At 41.2% G+C, this 20,335-nt stretch overlaps 1 protein-coding gene across 2 annotated transcripts in view; it reads right to left on the minus strand.

The window, feature by feature from the left end:
* The window catches only part of TBL1XR1 (transducin (beta)-like 1 X-linked receptor 1), a 63,480-nt gene that overhangs the window by 36,514 nt on the left and 6,631 nt on the right, over positions 1–20,335 (minus strand). The window contains exon 2 of one of the 2 annotated variants that reach the window (XM_014938836.1): positions 701–768. The exons of the other annotated variant lie outside the window; for it this stretch is intronic. The gene's annotated coding sequence lies outside the window, so the exon portion shown is untranslated. The remainder of the gene's footprint in view (positions 1–700; positions 769–20,335) is intronic. 2 annotated transcript variants of the gene reach the window in all.

Raw genomic sequence — 20,335 nt, forward strand, 5'->3', positions numbered from 1 at the left:
AGCAGGGCTGGCGGTAGACTGGCTCAGAATGAATTTTCCCTTTATTAGAGAAAAGTAAAGTAATCTCATCTTGTAAGTCTAGCCTTGGAGAAGAGATAAGAAAATCTGTTTAAGGAAAGTAGGCAAAAATCAAAAGAAACGATAGAGGGATTGCAGTTACATACACCTAAAGAAAACAATTGCAAAATCGTGGCTCTACGTTAAATTTAAGAAGAGGAGACTAGTAACAGCTCATGGTCTGGATATTTGCCCTCTGAACCACAAATTCATAGTTCCCTTTAGGAAGCCAAGACTTTAGTACTTGAAAAAATCCATACTATAATCAAAACACAGTAACTTTTTCCCCTTTTTTAAAAAACTGATACACACTAAGGCAATTGACTCCCAGCTTCAGGTAGGCAATACAGTTTTTACAAGGTGTTTTGTTAAAAGGTCTGTCTAGTAATATTTCCGTGCTGTGATTTGATGGTATAACAACTCTCAAGGAAATGGATAGGAATTTACACAGGAGACAATAACAGCTCCAAAAGGAGCTGTTAAAGACCATTGACTAAAAGAACACTTAATGTAAAGACTCAGCGGAGCCGATACCTAACAAATACTGTAAATTCATGGAATTGCAATTACTAATACTGCATCGTACCAAACTCTCACTCCACTTTTATGACAAATAAATAGATAAATCATTGAGTGTCCTTACCAGAACTACTCTCTGAAACCCCACAAAATTGAGATGTGGCAGCAGTACAGCCCTTGGTATTACACCACCTGTAACACAAACCATATTACGATAGTTTCTATCAATATTGATTTTAAAGGATGAAAAAAGGATAAAAGCTATTTTTCTACCAGTCTTTTACTGAAAGCATTAAAACAACATTCAGTTTCCTCCTGATTGTAATACACGTTTAGGTACGAAAATAAACAAACAAAAATGAAAGACCATCTTTTGATTACTTACATGGAATATGTTTAAAAAATTTACAGGCAGATTTTCAACTCTCTTCTCACTCTCTCAGTTGAAAACAAACCCCTAGTGCTGAAGAGAGCATTAGGTTTGAATGGAGTTTCTGTTCTTTTTGACTGCTGGTATTGACAAAAGGGAATTTTATGAGAATCCAGATTAAAGTTTACAGACGGCAGAGTATTGATGCGGCAGCTTGGTTCAGTGTTAGCTAAAATATACAACTAAAATGACTCAATAGTAAAATAAAAAGTAGAAAACACAAGGCCAGGATCAAACCAGCCAGTGTTTCCAAAACTGACCATTTTGGATCTGCATTTAATACCAACAAATTAAAAAGAGCATGTTATGGGAAAGAATCCTTATAGTAAATTTTCCCAAGGGACTTCAAACCTTAAACACTCCCCAGGAGCGAAGAACGTTACGCCCCTGTGATCAGCACCAACCCCTGATCCTCCACTGGTACAACAGAGTGGGTCCTACCACCCATATTCATTACAGATGAAGTCATTAGAGAGTAATCTTACATAAACTAAGGGATTAAATAAAAAGGTTTGAAGGTAGGAGGGCAGGAACACTGTGTGCACTGCAAGAAAAGCATCCGCGTATCAAAAAAATGCTGTTTGAAGTAGGACATACATAATAATACACCAGATAACCCTGCCCTAAATGGAAGAGGATTAGGAAAAGAGCAAACTATTTTCTAAATACTGAACTCCAGCCACAAAGGCTCATCAAATACACTACAACAAACACTTCAACTTCCCAAAGACTTCCTTAAAACAAGGACTAAAACCAGAGAAGGCAACACATGCCATAAACAGCAGGGAGCATTTAAGACTTTCCATCATCTTAAAAATAACCGTTGACCTCTAAGAAACCCTCCGCTATTTAGTCTGTTACTCAACTGAATACAGCTCGAAAATCTTTTTTTCCTTGTTTTGATTGAGGAACTGGAGAATATTTTGGTCAGCGGTCATTTTCTGTGTTTAAATTCCCAAGAGATTCAAATAAACTTCTTCTCCCTCCTTCCTGCAGAGGGGACATCAGCCTCCAAACTATGGGGAGGGCCTTGGGGGAGAGAAAGGAGACAGCAATGAATGCTGATGGCACTACACTCCTCTGCAGAAACTGTAACATTTGTTTAATTACTATTTAATTAATATTGACATATTAACGGTTCTCATGTTCAGAATGAGAAGATATAAATATTATGACCTAGAGGTGTGAGAAGCAAATGCTACAAAGCATCACCTGGAGATCACCAGCTGCCTAATAATAAAAGTCAATTAATTCAGGGCTACATTTCTGAAAAAAATAAATAAAATGTAAAAACACTCCAGTACCACCACCCTGGACTTGAAAAGCATCCTGGTCCCTCTCTGGAACAACATTTACTGAGAGCTGCTCACAAGAGAAGTGAAAAGGTCCCGACCTTATATTAATGAAATTTTAATTCTTCTGCTGGGCTATTATGTACTGCCTTGATCACTTCTGCAAACCCAAATGGATATATCAACTGTATTGCTAAAATTTAATTTAAAAAATAATAAATAAATCAGAAGCAAAACTTTAAAACACTTATAAAATTTTAACTCCAAGATGAATGATAATGCAGAAGGTCGTTAAAAGGGGACGCGGATCCTGCAGGGCAAACAAACAAGGGGGAGCCATAAGCTTCAACACCAACATGCTGTGAACTTGGGATGAAAAATACTTAACGTAAACATAAAACTCACATTTAGAGTGAACTCTGACTCAATGAAATAAACTGATATTACCCCCAAAATGATGCCAAACAGGAAAAAGACCCAGAAGGACCACATACCACCACTCCCTCCACAGTAGCTGCTTTGAGAGGAATTCCGTTCCTTTCCACAATTCCCCGCAGAGCGTAAAACAAAAACTTAATATACATGGAACACCAGAAATTCATCACTGCATCAGCCTCCCTGCAACTACAAGAGGAAACTCATTTACAGGTAACTAATTTGCCGTGGGATAGAGGGGGCTGGGAGGAGCACAAGAATTAAATGCGTGGCCCAATCTAAGAGCTCTTTTAAGAATGACCAAGTGGCTAAAGTCATTTTTCAGATGGCTCCTTGTAGCCACCTACTCCTGCAGTCACATGATGAGACCTACATTCTATTTATCCTGGAAACGCCTTTATCCTGTTTGAAATTAATAAATAAAATTTATAGCATGTGCTGCAAAGACTTACACATTCCATGGAGTGAATACATTCATTTTTTTAAATATATACAAGTCAGTGAGGTGAACAGAATTCTAGTAGGATGTAGAATAAAAACTTCACATTTAATTATATTCCTACCAAGCAAGGTGATGAGATGAAGCACATCCCAGGGTGCTCACCTGCAATGACAAGGTAGGGTTTGTGATTTTCCACACTACATCCACTCCTCAACCTCCCGTTCTGCAGCGACGCTGTGGGTTGCTTCCTACTTACGTGCTTGGGCTTTTATTTTTCTTTCTTACGAGATGCCTATCTACGTGCATTTCAGAGAATCTAAAAAGAATCCAACTGCAAAGCTACACTCTCATTAAAGAAAAAAAATAAGAGCTGAGGAGGAGGGGAAGGGCTGGAGAGATTTACTGGCCTCAGGGAGAGGACAAGAACAGAAAACACTGCAAAAATGTGGATAATTTTGAGAACCCAACATTTTACCTGACACTAACTGGCAATCTTAACGACTGTATTTCTTACTAAAATGCTCAAACTCTGTAAGAATTTGTGCATCGTGGCATGAAATCTTTCACTCTGCAGCTGAAAATACCGAGGCATTTAAAAACCACACACAAAAATACACATTATCTCCCCGTTTCCAAATTAATTACAGGGCAGGGATTTTATCACACTACCACCCGGACATGTGATGATGCCACATGTAAAGAATATTGCACTTGTTTTGGCACAGGAGAGCAACAGAAATGGTAAATTTAAGAAGATTCTTTGAAAATGTCACAGTCTTTCTGGAAGTGGTTGGTTATTATGGGGTGAAGCTGGAGGAGGAGGTACCCGAGGAGGCCACGGTGGATTCATCTGCTCCTTGATCAGCACCGAGTCCTACTGACCCATTTCACAGGTATTTTCCACAACCTTTTTAATTTTGCTAACTGAAAGAAATACAGGGAAGAGTGCACCTGGTACTTCACTAAATTAAAGGAATATAGCTGACCAAACTAGACTCACTTCAACTCTTAAAATGATAGCTTTTTATGTGCATCCCTCCCAAGCTTGTGGCCAGCAATTTTCATTACAGGTTCTTCCCTTCCATGACTTCTAACTGAAATTTATTACTATTAGATTGGGAATTCTTAAGTCAATGCAATTATTTTTTTTTTAATAATAAAAACCCGATTTTTCTAATGAAACAAGTGGCATTTCTTTTTTGAATGATTTTCTAGGCTATTTAATTGTTTGTTATTAAATCATTTATAGTTAGGGGGAATTTTCTAACAAAACAAGCAGCATTTCTTTTTTGAATGACTGTCTAGGCTATTTAATTGTTTGTTATTAAATCATTTATAGTTAGGGGGAAAAAAAAAGGTAAAAACATAAATTATGTGCTCATAAAAAGCACTGATGTGTGTTTTATAAACTGGATGTGGCCCATCAGGGAGAGAGAAATGATCTGCTTTTAGGAAGCACTGTTTACTGCCGCCTTCCCCACTAGACCACCTCTTAATAGTATTTGCTGTTGTTTTCTTCCTGCAGGACTACAGCAAAGGCCACTGCTCAGGTGATGAAACGTGTGCTACAAAAAAAGAATTCAGTATAAATTGCCATTAAATAAAAATGTAAGTCTCTCTCTTGAACTTAAAGCAATGCATAAAGCGATCAGCACTGGTGAGGCCTCACCTCGAGGGCTGGGTTCAGTTCTGGGCCCCTCACCACAGGAAGGACATTGAGGTGCTGGACCGTGTCCGGAGGAGAGCCACCAAGCTGGGGAGGGGTCTGGAGAACAAGTCCTACAAGGAGAGGCTGAGGGAACTGGGCATGTTTAGTTTGGAGAAGAGGAGGCTGAGGGGAGACCTCATTGCCCTCTACAACTCCCTGAAAGGAGGGTGGAGAGAGGTGGGGGTTGGCCTCTTCTCCCAAGGGAATAGTGACAGGAGCAGAGGAAATGGTCTGAAGTTGGGGCAGGGGAGGTTTAGATTAGATATTGGGAAGAATGACTTTACTGAGAGGGTGGTCAGGCACTGGAAGAGCCTGCCCAGGGAGGTTATGGAGTCACCATCCCTGGAGAACATGTAGATGTGGCACTTCAGGGCATGCTCTAGTGCCCAAGATCATTGGGGGTTTTTGTGTGTGTGTGTGTATGGTTGGACTTTCCAACCATGAAGATTCTGTGGTTCTGTTAGATTGGAGAGATCTTCAGAGAGCCCAGTGCATGAATAAAGCCTTATTTTTAGTCTGACCTACGAGAGCAGCATCATTTCCGTGCTTCTCCCTCCATTTGCATAAACCCAGATCTTACCACTGAGATATGTGATCTGCTTGTTACCAATTTTTCCTGCTAATCCCTCTATTTCAAAGACCATCCAACCAACAAGTACCACCAGCAGAGAAACTGAAACCCAAGCAATGCGTTAACAAAATAAAGGTTGGTTCATCTACAAGAACAAAACTTACTTTTCCATTTTCTCCTCTGCAAACGTCCCCTTTTGCCACGTCTAAGAAAAAAACACAACTCACACTAGAAAGTCTTGGGTTGAAAAATTCAAGTTGGCCTCTTAGAATTGCTCCGTGAAACATAAGCAAATCTGTTTAATTTTCAAGTAGGACTGCACCCATGGCTAAATATTTTGTCGTGATCCAGCCGTTTACACACTGTACAACCAAACACAGCGCCAGAAAATAAACCGACAATAAATCATTTATCACATGCAAAGTTTAAGATCACAATTCACGGAATAATATTTATGATCCCAAAGTAAACGCGATAAAAGTGGTATTTCCTTGATAATAGCAGACATAGTAATTTCAGGAGAAAACACTCATCGCCGGGTAAGACTCCAAAACTGTGAACAGCCCTAATCCTGCCAAAAGCGCAGGAATGAGACTACTCAGATCCCGAAAAAAATATATGCAGGGAAGTTTGAGCATTAGAAAACCTTAAAAAATCTTTGGGTCATAACCATACCCAAGTAAAAAAAAAAAAATCAGGAAAATTTTATCCCATAAATTTATGGCCCAGACAACTAATATTTTCCATCAAGTTCCCCCAGCAGATAATGACCAGACGTGGATTAAAATGCTACAGAAAAGCAAAGCTTTGGCAGCGTCTTCACATGTAACTGTACTATTAAACATCACTTTATAGAATCATAGAATGGTCCAGGCCAGAAGGGACCTCCAAAGGCCATCTAGTCCGACCCCCCCGCAGTCAGCAGGGACACCCCCAACTAGACCAGGTTGCCCAGGGCCTCGTCGAGCCTCACCTTGAATATCTCCAGGGATGGGACCTCAACCACCTCCCTGGGCAACCTGTTCCAGTGCTCCACCACCCTCCCAGTGAAGAACCCTCTCCTCATCTCCAGTCTAAATCTGCTCCCCTCCAGCTTAAAGCCATTTCCCCTCGTCCTGTCACTGCAGGCCTTTCTAAACAGACTCTCCCCATCTCTCCTGTAGCTCTCTTCAGGTACTGGAAGGCTGCTATTAGGTCTCCCCGGAGCCTCCTCTTCTCCAGGCTGAACAACCCCAGCTCCCTCAGCCTGTCCTCGTAGCAGAGGTGCTCCAACCCCGTGATCATCCTTGTGGCCCTCCTCTGGACCCACTGCATCAGGTCCATGTCCTTCTTATACTGAGGGCTCCAGACCTGCACACAGCACTCCAGGTGAGGTCTCACCAGACCAGAGTAAAGCAGAAGAATCACCTCTCTGGACCTGCTGGCAATGCATCTTTTGATGCAGCCCAGAATGGGATTGGCCTTCTGGGTGGCAAGTGCCCACTGCCTGCTCATGTCCAGCTTCTCCTCCACCAGCACCCCCAAGTCCCTTTCCTCAGGGCTGCTTTCTAATACTTCACCCCCCAGTCTGTACTGATGGTGCAGCCCAGGTGCAGAACCTTGCACTTGTTCTTGTTGAACCTCATGAGGTTCACCTGGGCCCACCTCTCCAGCCTGTCCAGGTCCTTCTGGATGACATCCCATCCCTCTGGTGTATCGACAACACCACACAGCTTGGTGTCATCTGCAAACTTGCTGATGGTGCCTTTAATCCCTATGTCTATATCATTGATAAAAATGTTAAACAGTATCGGTCCCAGCACGGACCCTTGAGGGACACCACTCATCACCACTTCTTAGCAAAATAGTTATTCCAGCTTCTGAAAATGAAACTCATGAAGTTTAAGATCTTTATCTGTAAAACAAATCTTTTGCTACCTCAAGGCAATGTCACAAGTGACCGTGTGTCACTTACCCACTGTCATTTCCAGAATTCACCCTTTAATGATTTAAGAAATCCTACCAGCGCAGAGGATATTTTCAGAGTACATTGCTGGTGCTCAAAAAGTCCAACTGGGCTTTAATTTCCTTGGGTATGCATGGAAAAACAGTGGGACTTGGTCCTAAACTGGAGCAAATGAGGTTATATCATAATTACGTCATATCTAAGTCCTTATCACTAAAATAGAGACTTGTCAATGTAGATACAAACATCATCTGGCAGCCACAAGAGGTTCTCAACCCTGCAGCTGGAAGACAGCTCAGGATATGAAAGAATAATAAAGCCACTGATTAAATAGCCCGATTTCTAGAATTTTCAGTAATTTTGGTTTGTTTTATAGCATTGTAGTAACGCTTTACTAGAGGGAAAGACAGGTTCTTGGATTTCAGAGTTGCAATTCAATAGGTACATGGAGTAACAACACAGCTCGCTCTTGCACTCTCTGGGGAGATTTGAGTTAAATTCTTGGCTCAGGTTTGTAGTGAAAATAAACAGACGGCATTAATCCAGTCACCATTTCTGCATAAATTACGTTAAAAAACCACCCAAACTGTGGTTTACTAAACGACAGCCCAAAAGGCTGTGAATGCATCCGTCAGGACTAACAGTCAAAAGAAGGTGCCTGGCAATTCTTTTTTTTTTTTTAAAATAGTTCTTGTAATCTGTGTATCATCTACTTACGGAGACAAAAAAATAAATCACCTTGGGAGAGATGGATTGAAGTCCCAGCGCCCGCGGGTCCTCCACGACAGAAAAGTTGTTGACAAGGAAATAAAGAGGCTATTTTTCTCCACTTTTGAAAGTATTGCAGCTGTATATTGCTTAATAATTTAGTTTAGGAAAGGCAACAACTGTCAAAAGCTATACAAGCTAATTTGTGGCGCGGCAATTTCACATTATTGGAATCTTGTTACAATCTTAACGCAGGCTATCGCTTTCTAACCACGTCTGTAATTGGGTTCCCGGCTGTATAGGCCTAAAGACAATAATCCAAACCATCTCCCAATTACACTGAAATATAGGCATGTTTGCAGAAAGTCACATTATTTAATTCTCAGACCTGATGAGCCTTCAATAATATGAGATTTTAGTAAACCGTTTGCAAAAGAACGCTATTTTTTGGTGCTATTCAGAAAGTTATAGATTTGTGTAGGAAAATACCATCTCAAAACCTGTAAACATATACTGAAGATACTTGTGGAACGTGAGACAAACTGGAGGAAAAACAGGTCAAAAAATAAAAACTCATTCAGATGGAACAATAAATTCTATTCTCCGATTCCGAATGTCCATACACCCAAACCAAGAAACCCAGTTATAAAGTCTTGTGCCTCAAAACCTGTGTCGGTGTGATAGTTACTCATGGATTTAACTTCTTTACTTTCAACCCACACAACTGTCTCTTGCCCTTGCCTACAATCCTTCAGAGCACTGGAATCTTCTTGCATTTGTTGGTAGCTCAGCAGAAGTTCAAAACACGAGAAATTTGTACAGGAATTACTGCTTAATATTTCCAGAGCCCGGTATTTGACTGTCAGAGGCTTTCCCTGCAGAACCAGGACTGGCATAGATGTAATTTTTAAGATGCTTTAAATGTTGCAGTCTGCTATTTTAGTACTTTGACAAATACGGTTGACTATTTTGTGATAGAAAAGATTAACAAGTAAACATTACAAGGACAAGCAGGATTGCCCAGACGAAGACGTGCTTTTAGCAGAGGAGAAAACATTGACGTTGTCACTTGAAATGCAAGAGAATTTTTGTAAATTTTTAACTTATCAGAGATTTTCTTTTAAACTACTACAGACTCTTAAAATTTGTCTATAAATGTTGGCAGATGAAGTGTGCACCTTGTGATGGATTCTCACAAATACAATGAAATCAACAGGACTACATTGCATAAAACCACCTTAACATTGAAATATTGGGATATCTACAAGAAAATAGAAGCAAGCAGCTCCTTGCAGAGAATCTGTCCATCCTTAATGGTTTCTTTCACAATTATAACACTAAACATTACACTGAAACACACACAGAGACCCAGCTTTGGCAGCAGAGACAAAATACAAAGAGCTCATCACCTTTGGAAGGAGGCTGGGAGTTGCCAGGAGGGCTACGAAAGCTCCAAGCCCCGCACTTACGCTTCCTCTGGCATCGATAACCGTGCCTGTAGCAGGCTGGGTATTAATTAAATTGATTAAAATTAGGGTATTAAAAGTAAGAAAAGTATATTTGCATGTCATGAGGTGCTTGGCACTAATATGGGTTTTGCCTTGCACTTGCAACTGATGCTGAGAAGGCCTTAATGCAGAAGATGCAGCGCGTGTGGAAGCGCTGATGCTTCCACTAAAAGATGAATTTCACAGGTAACAGCCAGCAGGGGTTTCATCCAGCAACGGCAAACGCTTTCTAGGACACAGCATAAACCTCTGAGGACACCCAGAGAAATGAGTAACGTACACTCTACAGATAGTAGGGGGAACAATTTTTGTTCCCCATGAGTGGAGCGCTCACTGCAAAGTTCCTGGAGACAAGAGGGACGAGATGCAAAGAGGACACACAGGAATCCCACAGTCCCAGCAATCCCAGCACTGTGCTGCCAAGGTCAGTGGGATGCATTTAAAAATGCCTGGGTAGGTGACAAAACAGATCTAAAAATATATATATGTGTGTGTGTATATATAATGCTCTCTCACGTATTACATTTTTATTATAAATTAAGGTAAGAATTCATTAAAGGGACAAGGATCACATGCACTTATGAATTTACAGATGAGCAAGTGGGAGAGGGAAGGCAGAAGGGAAAGTGGAAAAGCAGAAGAGGTACAATCCCACGTGGAATTTTTTCCCCATCATGGCAAACCAGAACATCCAATCTCTGTGGTGTAACAACACGTGTGGTCTGGGAAGGGACGGGCACCTGAACGCACGTTTTACTCTGATCCCAAAGGATAAAGCTTCTTGTGACGTGCTCCTTATTTTATTCCTTCCAACAGAGACCTGAAAACTGCCTGACATTTTACACTATAGACAGGAAAACATATAACACTGATGCTGATTCAGGACTCACCACTTAAGGCGATCCACAGGCAACGCATCAGTGGTTCTTCTCTTAGGCCTTGGTTCAAGAGGGAGGTTTTTCTTAAAATAGCTGAAGTGCCGTTACTTTGAACCCACCATCCTCAGAAAGTGGTTTTGAGAACCAAAACCAACTTGGCTTTCAAGCTTTTGGTTGCAAAGGCACATAAGTGTGAATGTCACTGGAGCAAAAGTTTGAGAGTTAAACATATATGCAAAGGAGGATACACAGCATAGATGAATAATATATGCCTATAAATAAGCAGAAAAATAGACTTAAAATACCCACATAACTATTAATTAGTTATTAATATTAGATCTCTGGTCTATTTCCCTTCAAATTAGCAATTAGCCACCCACTAGCAAAATGTCAATTGCAAAACAAGAGGCTATATTTATAGTACAACCTACTTGGAGTTTTGAGAGACGTGTCAGCCACTTCTAAATTACAATACCCCTATTGTGTGCCTTCTCAAATTAACACCTCACTTTCATTATAGGCAGCTATACCTACAAAAGTCACATTAGATTTTAATAGCCTTCATTACATCACATGAGCTGGGGCAAACATTTTTCCATATAGAAGCCTACGTAGAAAGAAAAAAAAAAGAAAAGGGGGAGTTTGAAGTAATTCCTGGGTATGAAGTTGGGCTGGACCCTGGCATAGATGTGTCTTAAAAGGTCCTGTGCAGCAGCGATGCTGGAGGAGTGAGCATCCAGGAGATGGAAATAAGAAAATCTTGGATCTGATCTTATTATTTCCCATCCAGAGACTAGCTCTGGTTGCACGAGCAAAGCATGGTGAGATGCAACACAAGATACCACCTCATCTTTAAAGTGTATTCATAGGGAAGAGTCGCCAAGAAAGGGAAAACAACCTCTCTAACAATCTACCTTAGCAATCTTAAGGTAAGCACCTTACTAGGTCCACACCAAGTGCCCCAGGTACCTACTGAAAGGCAGAGGTCCTTCCATGGCCTCTCCAGCTTCATTTCCATCATGGAAAACCCACATACAACCACCACGGGACACCTCTTCTCTGCAGCTTTTGCACATGATGTAATTCAGGACTTCTCTAGCCAAACTAGACCACGTTGGGGGAACCTGCTCTAGCGGGAGGTGTCCCTACCCATGGCAGGGGTGGAAACTAGATGATTTTTCAGGTCCCTTCCAACTTACACCCTTCTATAATTTCAGAGCAGTTCAAGTGTCACTGCAATGAGTTACATTTTTAAAGAATATGGCCTGTTCCACTGAGTTTTTTCTGGTTTGTCTTATGTGATTTGACTTTAAAACAATTCCCCTTCCTTTCTCTCTCCAGATGCCTGACGCTATTTGCAGAAGAGAAGAAAGAGCATCCTGCAGAGGTTCACTGAAGACAGAGCTGGCAGGAGAAAGCCTGGCAATACCCACTAAATTGCCTCGAGCCTTCTGCTGAGAGAGAAGTGGGACTCGTTTCGGGTACGTCTGCCATAGAGAGGAAATAGAAACAGAGAAAGAATTACACAGGAACAGTTCTCGAAACAAACTTCAGACTAAGGAACACCATCTCCTCAACAAGAGGTGACCTGTGCTCACATTTGGGTGGATAATAGCCTGTTTTATGGTTTTGTAGCAGATTAATTTGGAATACTCAGAAATGTCTGAGATATAAGACTGGAAGCGAAACACAGTAATCATCACTGCTCATCTTTCCTCTTGATATAAAATCACATCACTTTCCATCAGCTTGCAGGAGCACACTCCTCCTAATAATGCCTTTTACAGAGCTTCCTTCCACAGCTACCTCTTTTATTCTTGTAAAAAACAACAACAAAAAAATCATCCTCCTAGCCTCAGGATTTGCACAAAACCAGGGGCCCTGTGCCAGCTGTTTAATTTCTCCTGTATTTATGCATAACAAAGTATTTGTACGAAGAAATCAATTGTGGCTGCAACTAATTCTGCACGTTGCCAATTCACCTTTAAGTCCGTGGGGAGCGACGAGAATCCTGAATTATTAAGATCAGAATTTGCTATCTGGGAATGGGATTGTCTGTGATTTTCCATTTCCTAAATTTTGCTTTTATCGTAAAATTCACTTTAACACTATAGCTATTAAAAACTAGAGGAGTCAAAACCGAGAAAGGAAAAAGAATGGCAAGAAGAAATAAAATATGAAGCCAGCTGGGCTCCAAAGCCACTTTCATCACATGGGATATTTTTATATCCATTGTACATTTTATTTTTTTCTAATAACTCTCACACACGTAAGCAGGAAAGCTGCGAGGTACTTTAAAAGGAGATAAGAAAGAAAAGATGAACTCGGTCCCATCTATCCCTTGCTGGGCTTTTCCTTTATACATGCTGAAAATATTTAAACCTTAAGGAGATTATTTTAAAATTTTAGGGATTAGGGTGGGCTTGACCAGCTCAGGGAAAGGCTCCACTATCAGCAAATTTCATTCAAGCGAGGGCTGTGGGGATCCACATGTCCTATAGCTGTGAATAAATCCTGGAGCCCAGCTATCAATAAGCAAATTTCCCTCTGTGGCTGTGACACTGCAATAAATCTCACACCTCCTGCCTTGAATCAAACCAGCACCAAGTCAACACCTAGTTCCTATCTTTTGATTTTTCTCCTATGCCAAATCATTTTACTGCAAGAGCTCATCTTAAAACATGCAAACACTATCAGCAAAAGGGAAAGGTGATATTAAAGTTATTTTTTCGTTACACTCATCCTAGGCAAAGCTGGCATGAGAGGGAAGGCCATTTTTACAGTTTAATTACTCTTACTAGAAATAGGGATAGAATTTAGAAAGGAAAGGTGATATTAATTTAAAAGTTATTTTTTAGTTACACTCATCCTGGGCAAAGCTGGCATGAGAGGGAAGGACATTTTTACAGTTTAGTTACTCTTACTAGAAATAGGGATAGAATTTAGAGGTGTGGGTATGTCATGGAGATGAAGGCAACTGGTTTTCTGGGAAGTCCTGTGGCACACAGACCACTCAAAAAATCCACAACAAAAACTTCTTCAAACCACAGAAAAAGAACAATAACAGACACTTAACCCTATTGCTGACAGATAACACCCATTTCTCAGTATACTGTGTTTTCAGATGATTCTCTCATGTACCACTGGTTCCCAGCCACTGCTGAGGGCTGTTTCCACCAGGCAGACCATGGACTTCATGGTTGATCTGGGTACACCTCCTGGTGAGAGTGTTCCCCTCAAAGATGCCAAGGAAGCTGCCTTTCCACTGACTTTAACTGAATTAATTCAGTTCATATATTAACCGAACTGAAAATTATAACTGAATACTCTATTACATACCCACCGAAACAATAAATTCTTTGCCATCACATCCTCCACCTCAACTGCAGTCAAGAAGAGCCAAATCTATGTGTTACAGCAAGAAAAGCAGACACAGTTAGTTGCTTGTACAACTTCTAGGGATAAAGATGAGGGCAAAAGCCTGACTCAGGCTACGGAGGGTGGTCAGAGGCAGAGGAATGAGGCAGCACTGTCAAGTGATCATGGATTTCAACTTTGGCTCCTAAATGTTATTCAAAATAGATCAGAAATGTTATTTTCTGCCTCAGGTGAAGCCAACTTGTCTGTCTATTCAGAATAGCAATGCCCCAATGACAGAGGTTCGCTGTAGATACACCACAACATACATTACTGAAAAAAACCCCAGATACTAGTTCATTTTGTCAAGAAGTAAACCGAGAGCACTTGCAAGGTAATTAAAGGTTTGTAGGGCTTTCTAGAGCTATTGTACTTTACATATATAAAAATATAGCATGTAAGTATAAGTGCTAGAAAAAGATAATAGCAGATCCATTTTTGTTCCCTTCATATTGAGAAGCAAACTGTTTAAGCACTAACTACTCCTGACAATGCAATTAAAACCTGACCCAATTTCTAGACACAAACGAGTTGCCTTTTTCACAGCACAGCCACAGGTAACCCAGTTCATCCCTATTTACCCTGCCCCTAATTCCCTTTGTAACACTGAAATCAAAGAAAAAAAACAAAACCCCAGGTTACTACAAATTGGTAGCAGAGAGGAGGATGAGCAGGAATGGGTGCAGGGGAGTGGGTAACAACCCACCCAGGTGGGCTTTGATGGGGTGGAGAGAAGGGGAAGCCAAGGGAGATGAAGTGCAGGGTATAAATCACTTTTTGGCACTGGAAAACAGACACCGAGTGAATTACAAGGCTGCAAGGCCAAGTTTATATAAAACCAAAAAACCTCCAGCAGTTATCATCTTTACTAGCTGCGTATAAATCACCGTGTGCCTCCAAACAAACCCTTGTAAAAACTCTGATGTGGTTCGACACACTTGGAGAAAACGTTCAAAAAATTGACACAACACACAATTAAAAACCAACACATACAACAGATCGTGGAGATTTTACTCATTTAACTTAGATTTTTTTCTGTTCTATTCCAGGCACCTCTCTTTTTGCTCAAGGAACCTTCACGACAATTAAAACCAGCCATTAGGAACATTATTATTACCACTAGTTATTTGAATAACAGCCCCCATCCAAAAGAGCCTTTTTCAAGATGGGGGCCCCATTGTGCTAACGTTGCATAAACATGTAAGGCTTCATTCCTGGGCTGAAGAGATTGCAATCTAACCAGACCAGGTCGATAAACAACAAAGAAGAAAAATGTCAACAATAAAAAAAAAAGATATCTCCTATGCAGGACTTTTGTAAAAGAAAAATGTCAACAATAAAAAAAGATATCTCCTATGCAGGACTTTTGTTGTTTTGTTTTAATATATTTTTCTTTAGACCATCTGCTACTCTTTCTTCCTGAAGTCCTCCAGATAGACTGCATCACTGCTGCTGAGCCTGTCCTTCTAGCACATCCCATAATAAATAGAAACAGAATAAAAACATATTATTAATAAAAAAAATTGTCTTCTGCGGGAGGCAAAAAGGTAGAGACTTCAAAGATAATGAAAGTGTCGAGGTGTAACACAGCTTTTCCAGGCATTCCTGAATTTGCTGGCTGTTTTTGAGTTAGGATAAACGCAATGTTGAATATTGCCATCTCTATCTAAAGTCAGGGACTTCTCTGGTCAGTGAAATGCAACATTTGCAGTTCTGAACAAGGATTAAATGCTAGCCCTTGCTTTACGTGCAAAAAAAACTAGATAAAGAGCAATATAATAAGTATATTCTGTGTGTGGAAAAAACCTGTATGCAGCTAGTGGTGAGAGAATGTGATTTCCTTTTTTATTTTCTAACCCTACAGCAAACAGCCTCCTACATAAAAGTCCTGGCTCGGCCCCAGCGAGGGCAGCTGAAATATGGATACTGAGGTAGAAAATGCCTTCTAAAACAGCTGAAACTCTAGAAATTTTCAGTCTTTATCCTACTGTGAGGCAAAACCTTATACACACATGCTCCTGCCTTCCTTGGATGCTTTCTTCATTCCACAAGTATTTAGTACGTACAAGATTCCCCAAACAAACGATTTTTCTTGGTGTTACTAAAAAAATCCATAGAGCTTGCCTAGATTTGGTTAAAAGTGATAAATAGATGCACTTCCTACAGCAAAATCCACACTTTCCAGATCCTACAGTCACTTCTCTCATTCCAACTGAGCACAGCAGAAAGGGAGCAAAACCCCTTCTTCAAAATGCTCCAGTTTGGAGAATTTTTTGGCATTCCCCAAACAAAAGTCCCTCTCCCCTTTTCAGGATATTCCTGACTTCTTGACGGCATTACTTTTTTCATTTAACACACAATGTCTGTTCTGAAATTCTTCTAGGAATACACAGCAAGTCAGGGAACGCTTTCACCTATCGACAAATCCACTAGACTTCAGGAATATAAGTGTTTCCCCACCCAATTCTTCAATTAAGCTCCCTAATTATAGCAGTTTTACCCACCACAGGAGAGCAGAGACTCTGGAGAGCACACACTGGGAATTTAAAGTCAGAATAGCCACAAAATTCCTCTACAAATACCCTAAAACCAAGGATGTGTTAATGTCGTATCATTGTTTCTCTGACACAGGGTGCAGCAAGTTGTCCGTGCAAACGAGCCACCAAATCTTCCAAAATTGTCCATAAACTACCCAAGGAAGGGCTACCAAAGCCTCTCACCAGGCAATCACATCTCACTCACTTCTGTTTCCAAACAGACCCTTTCAGTTGACTTCTAGGCAATTTTCATGGGTGGAGCCAGAGGAGATATGTGAGACAGGGCTAGAGTTTTTTTTATTATTATTTTCTCTATAACTACTCTGACAGGCATTCATTTTCCAATGGAAGATTCCCAGGGAAGCTATACTTCTTTTTTTTTATTTTATTTTTTTTTCTCTATAACTACTCTGACAAACATTCATTTTCCAATGGAAGATTCCCAGGGAGGCAGCACTGTTCAAAACCCAAACGCCAGGCTGCCAGGGCAAAAAAATAAGGAAGGGAGTGTGTTTTTCTCCGACCAGGATCTCCTCCTGGGATCTCCAAGCTCCCTTCCCTACCCAGAGCACTGAGCCGACAAACCGCTGCGGATTTTCCAGCGGATGGAGTTAGAAGTCACAAAAATATGTGGAACAATTAACTTTGCTTAAGCTACAGTGCTTTTTCTTCAAAAGCAAGCACTGGGGTTCTGAACCCATGAGTCTCACATAGCTGAGATCTTTTTAAGCAGATGTCACGCGCTGCAGCTGGAACTTGGCACTTCCAGCAATTCTCCACTCAGGCTCTGCCTCTGCTGCTGTTTCTCCACTCGTGCCTTGTCCAAAAATTCCCAGATCAATCCTGGGGTAACAACAGAACCTTACAAACCCCAAAACTACGTTTTTTTCCATAGGTTTACTAGGTATAGATGCCACAAGTTCTCTTTGGAAGGTTTTAGAATTTATGTATGCGACACTCCTTTTCAAAGCATAAATTCAACGACATTTCCATAACAGATTAAACCGTTTTCCAAATCAGACAAAAAAATGAGTCCAAGCCCTGTTCTGTGCCTCTGAATTTGCTGAGCCATAACGTTCAGATTCATTATATTGTTTTTTCTCCCAGTTGGCAGTTTCTGTCCCGTGTTCCTAACAGGAGGACGTGATTTACTTCTCTATGTGTCAAATTTGCTAATCTGGCAAAACCAGAACCTGGCTGAAAGATCGCTGATGTTCTCTCCGGGTTACACAATAATAAGCTCTCACCTTTCAAAGACAAAACCTGGTATTTCACAAACCAACTGTGCTTGTTGGGAAGACCCCCAGGCTCCCCCCTGGAGCCCAGTCTGGATTAGCAAACGTTCACATCAAAACCTCCAATTATATTATGGGAAGATTATCCCAAAATCTTACTCTCCTGATGGATGGATGAGGTCTGTTTTCCAGTTTCTAGCCTGAACTTACTCCTTGCTAAAATATACACATATTTGGAGTCATATGTGCCTATTTTAATTATAAATATATACACACACACAAAAAGCAGAGTAGCAACCTTTCCTCAGTCCCCTCCCAACACGAACCCAGAGCTCCCATGAGCTCCAGACATGGGGGTGTTTAGGACTAAGATATTTCAGAGGATGGGGGTTACGTTAAGCCACGTGACATTCATTCTTCTTCCAAACATGCTCCAATGCACATCTGACAAAAAGCAGCCCCATCAAAATGAGAAGCAATGACAGTCCAAAGGGTATTGCCAACCTCAACTGGAAAATCATAGAACCATAGATTGGTTTGGGTTGGAAAGGACCTCAAAGATCATTGAGTTCCAACCCCCTGCCCTGGGCAGGGACACCTCCCACCAGACCAGGTTGCTCCAAGCCCCATCCAGCCTGGCCTTGAACCCCTCCAGGGATGGGGCAGCCACAGCTTCTCTGGGCAACCTGGGCCCATCACCACCCTCACAGCAAAGAATTTCTTCCCAAGATCTCATCTGTATCTCCCCTCTTTCAGTTTAAAACCGTTTTTCCTCGTCCTGTGGCTCCATTCCCTGACCAAGAGTCCCATCCCATCTCTCCTGGAGCCCACTTTAGGCAAACCCTGCAGCTGCCACGGCATCATCATGATGCAAGACAAAACCCAGCAGTTTATTTAGTTTGGGTTAGGAGAAAAAGGAAATTCAATCAAAATACGTGGACCACCATAGAGACAATCATAGTACATGTGGCTGAAAAACCAAAAAAGAGGCAATGCTTGTTCCTGTAGGCTACGAGGAGACAGACCTGGGGAGAAACTTCAGTCACCTTTGGGAAAGAGGTGGAAAAAAAGTGGATGGGTCAATGAAAGTGACTTTGCTCCTCAGCAACCTATTCCCGACGGCTTCCAGCTCCAGGCAGAAACCAGGACACACTTGAATACATGGACCATCATAGAGACAATCATAGCACGTGTGGCTGAAAAACCAAAAAAGAGGCAATGCTTGTTCCCGTAGGCTACGAGGAGACAGACCTGGGGAGAAACTTCAGGGAACTCTTTGGGAATGAGGTGGAAAAAAAGTCAATGGGATGGGTCAATGAAAGTGACTTTGCTCCTCAGCAACCTATTCCCGACGGCTTCCAGCTCCAGGCAGAAACCAGGACACACAAGAGCCTGCCCCCTCACTGCAGTGGACTTTCAACTGGGTTTCCAGCAAACCACCACATCACAGGAGATGCCGAAGTAATAACCCAAATGGAACGACTCAGCACAAAAGGATTTGGGGTTTTGAAAAAGTTAAATATAAAAGAAAGTGGGAGTGAGGTGAGTGGAAAGGCACGGCAGCCAGCCGCTCCGAGCTGCGCTCACAGGCACAAGCTCATCAGCAAAGCAGTTACTTTATCATAAAAACCATGATCTCTGCAGGAGAAGCAGCAGCAATGACCTTGCCCAGAGAGCAACACGTCACCTCGGGGCTGCCCACGGTAGGAAGTAACAATTTGGACAGTATCTTCTCGTCAGAGCAAACCCCAGCATCTCTAACGCTGTTTCCATCTGCAATTTATGTAATTAACAGTCATCTCCTCACGGCGTTTCCCTGGGATCAGATACCCCTGAACCCTCTCCTCAGGTTCCTTCCCATTTCCAGATGGTCAGTCTCCAGAAAACACCTTCTGCGCCTCAGCCACTTTTTAGTTAAAGCCGATTTTGATGGCTCATTAGTAGAATAATTCATCAACTGTTGCGAGAATAGCTGTTACAAATTTGTTTTCTATGTAAATCAGGCTCCGTGCGACTGGGATGGAATTCCAGCCTTTTCAAACGCATTTTAATGTGAAGTGCTGACATCAAGTCTTAAGTTCATTTGATTATTTTTTCCGTTTATGTTATTAGTAATCAGTTTTTCTGGCACTCTTTTCTGTTCCAGTTCAATCACTCTGTTGAATTACTTGAACTCCTGGTGAACCGCACCGAAAAAAAAAGGAAAATTAACTAATGCCTCATTTGATCTTGTGACCATAAAACTTGTGTTTTCATTCCCTCTTTAACCTTTGACCGTCTATTTTTTCCCCCTTAATTTGTGTGTTATGTACCTGATAGTTTTAAATTTGTTTCTTTTATTCTGGAAAAAAGAAGCCGCTCTGACGCCTGAGCTGCCCCCCCTCCATCTGAACCATCACTGACTTTAGTCTAGATTCTCATTAATAAAAATGCACATAAAATTGCTTCTTCATAGTCCATCATAAATGTGTTATTAGACTTACTGCCTTCTCCTCACCGGATGTACATGCCTGTTTTCATAAAAATTAGGAACTATGCTAATAAAGCTTAGAAAGGAGTGAAATGGCTGATTTCATAAAAGCTCATTTGCCAGTTTGTTACTTTATTAAACTCCTTTTTACATTCTTATGATGAACTTAAACTACAGGGGTTT

The sequence above is a fragment of the Calidris pugnax genome, unplaced genomic scaffold (assembly GCF_001431845.1).
Source record: "Calidris pugnax isolate Ruff unplaced genomic scaffold, ASM143184v1 scaffold52, whole genome shotgun sequence".
Taxonomy (NCBI): Eukaryota; Metazoa; Chordata; class Aves; order Charadriiformes; family Scolopacidae; genus Calidris; species Calidris pugnax.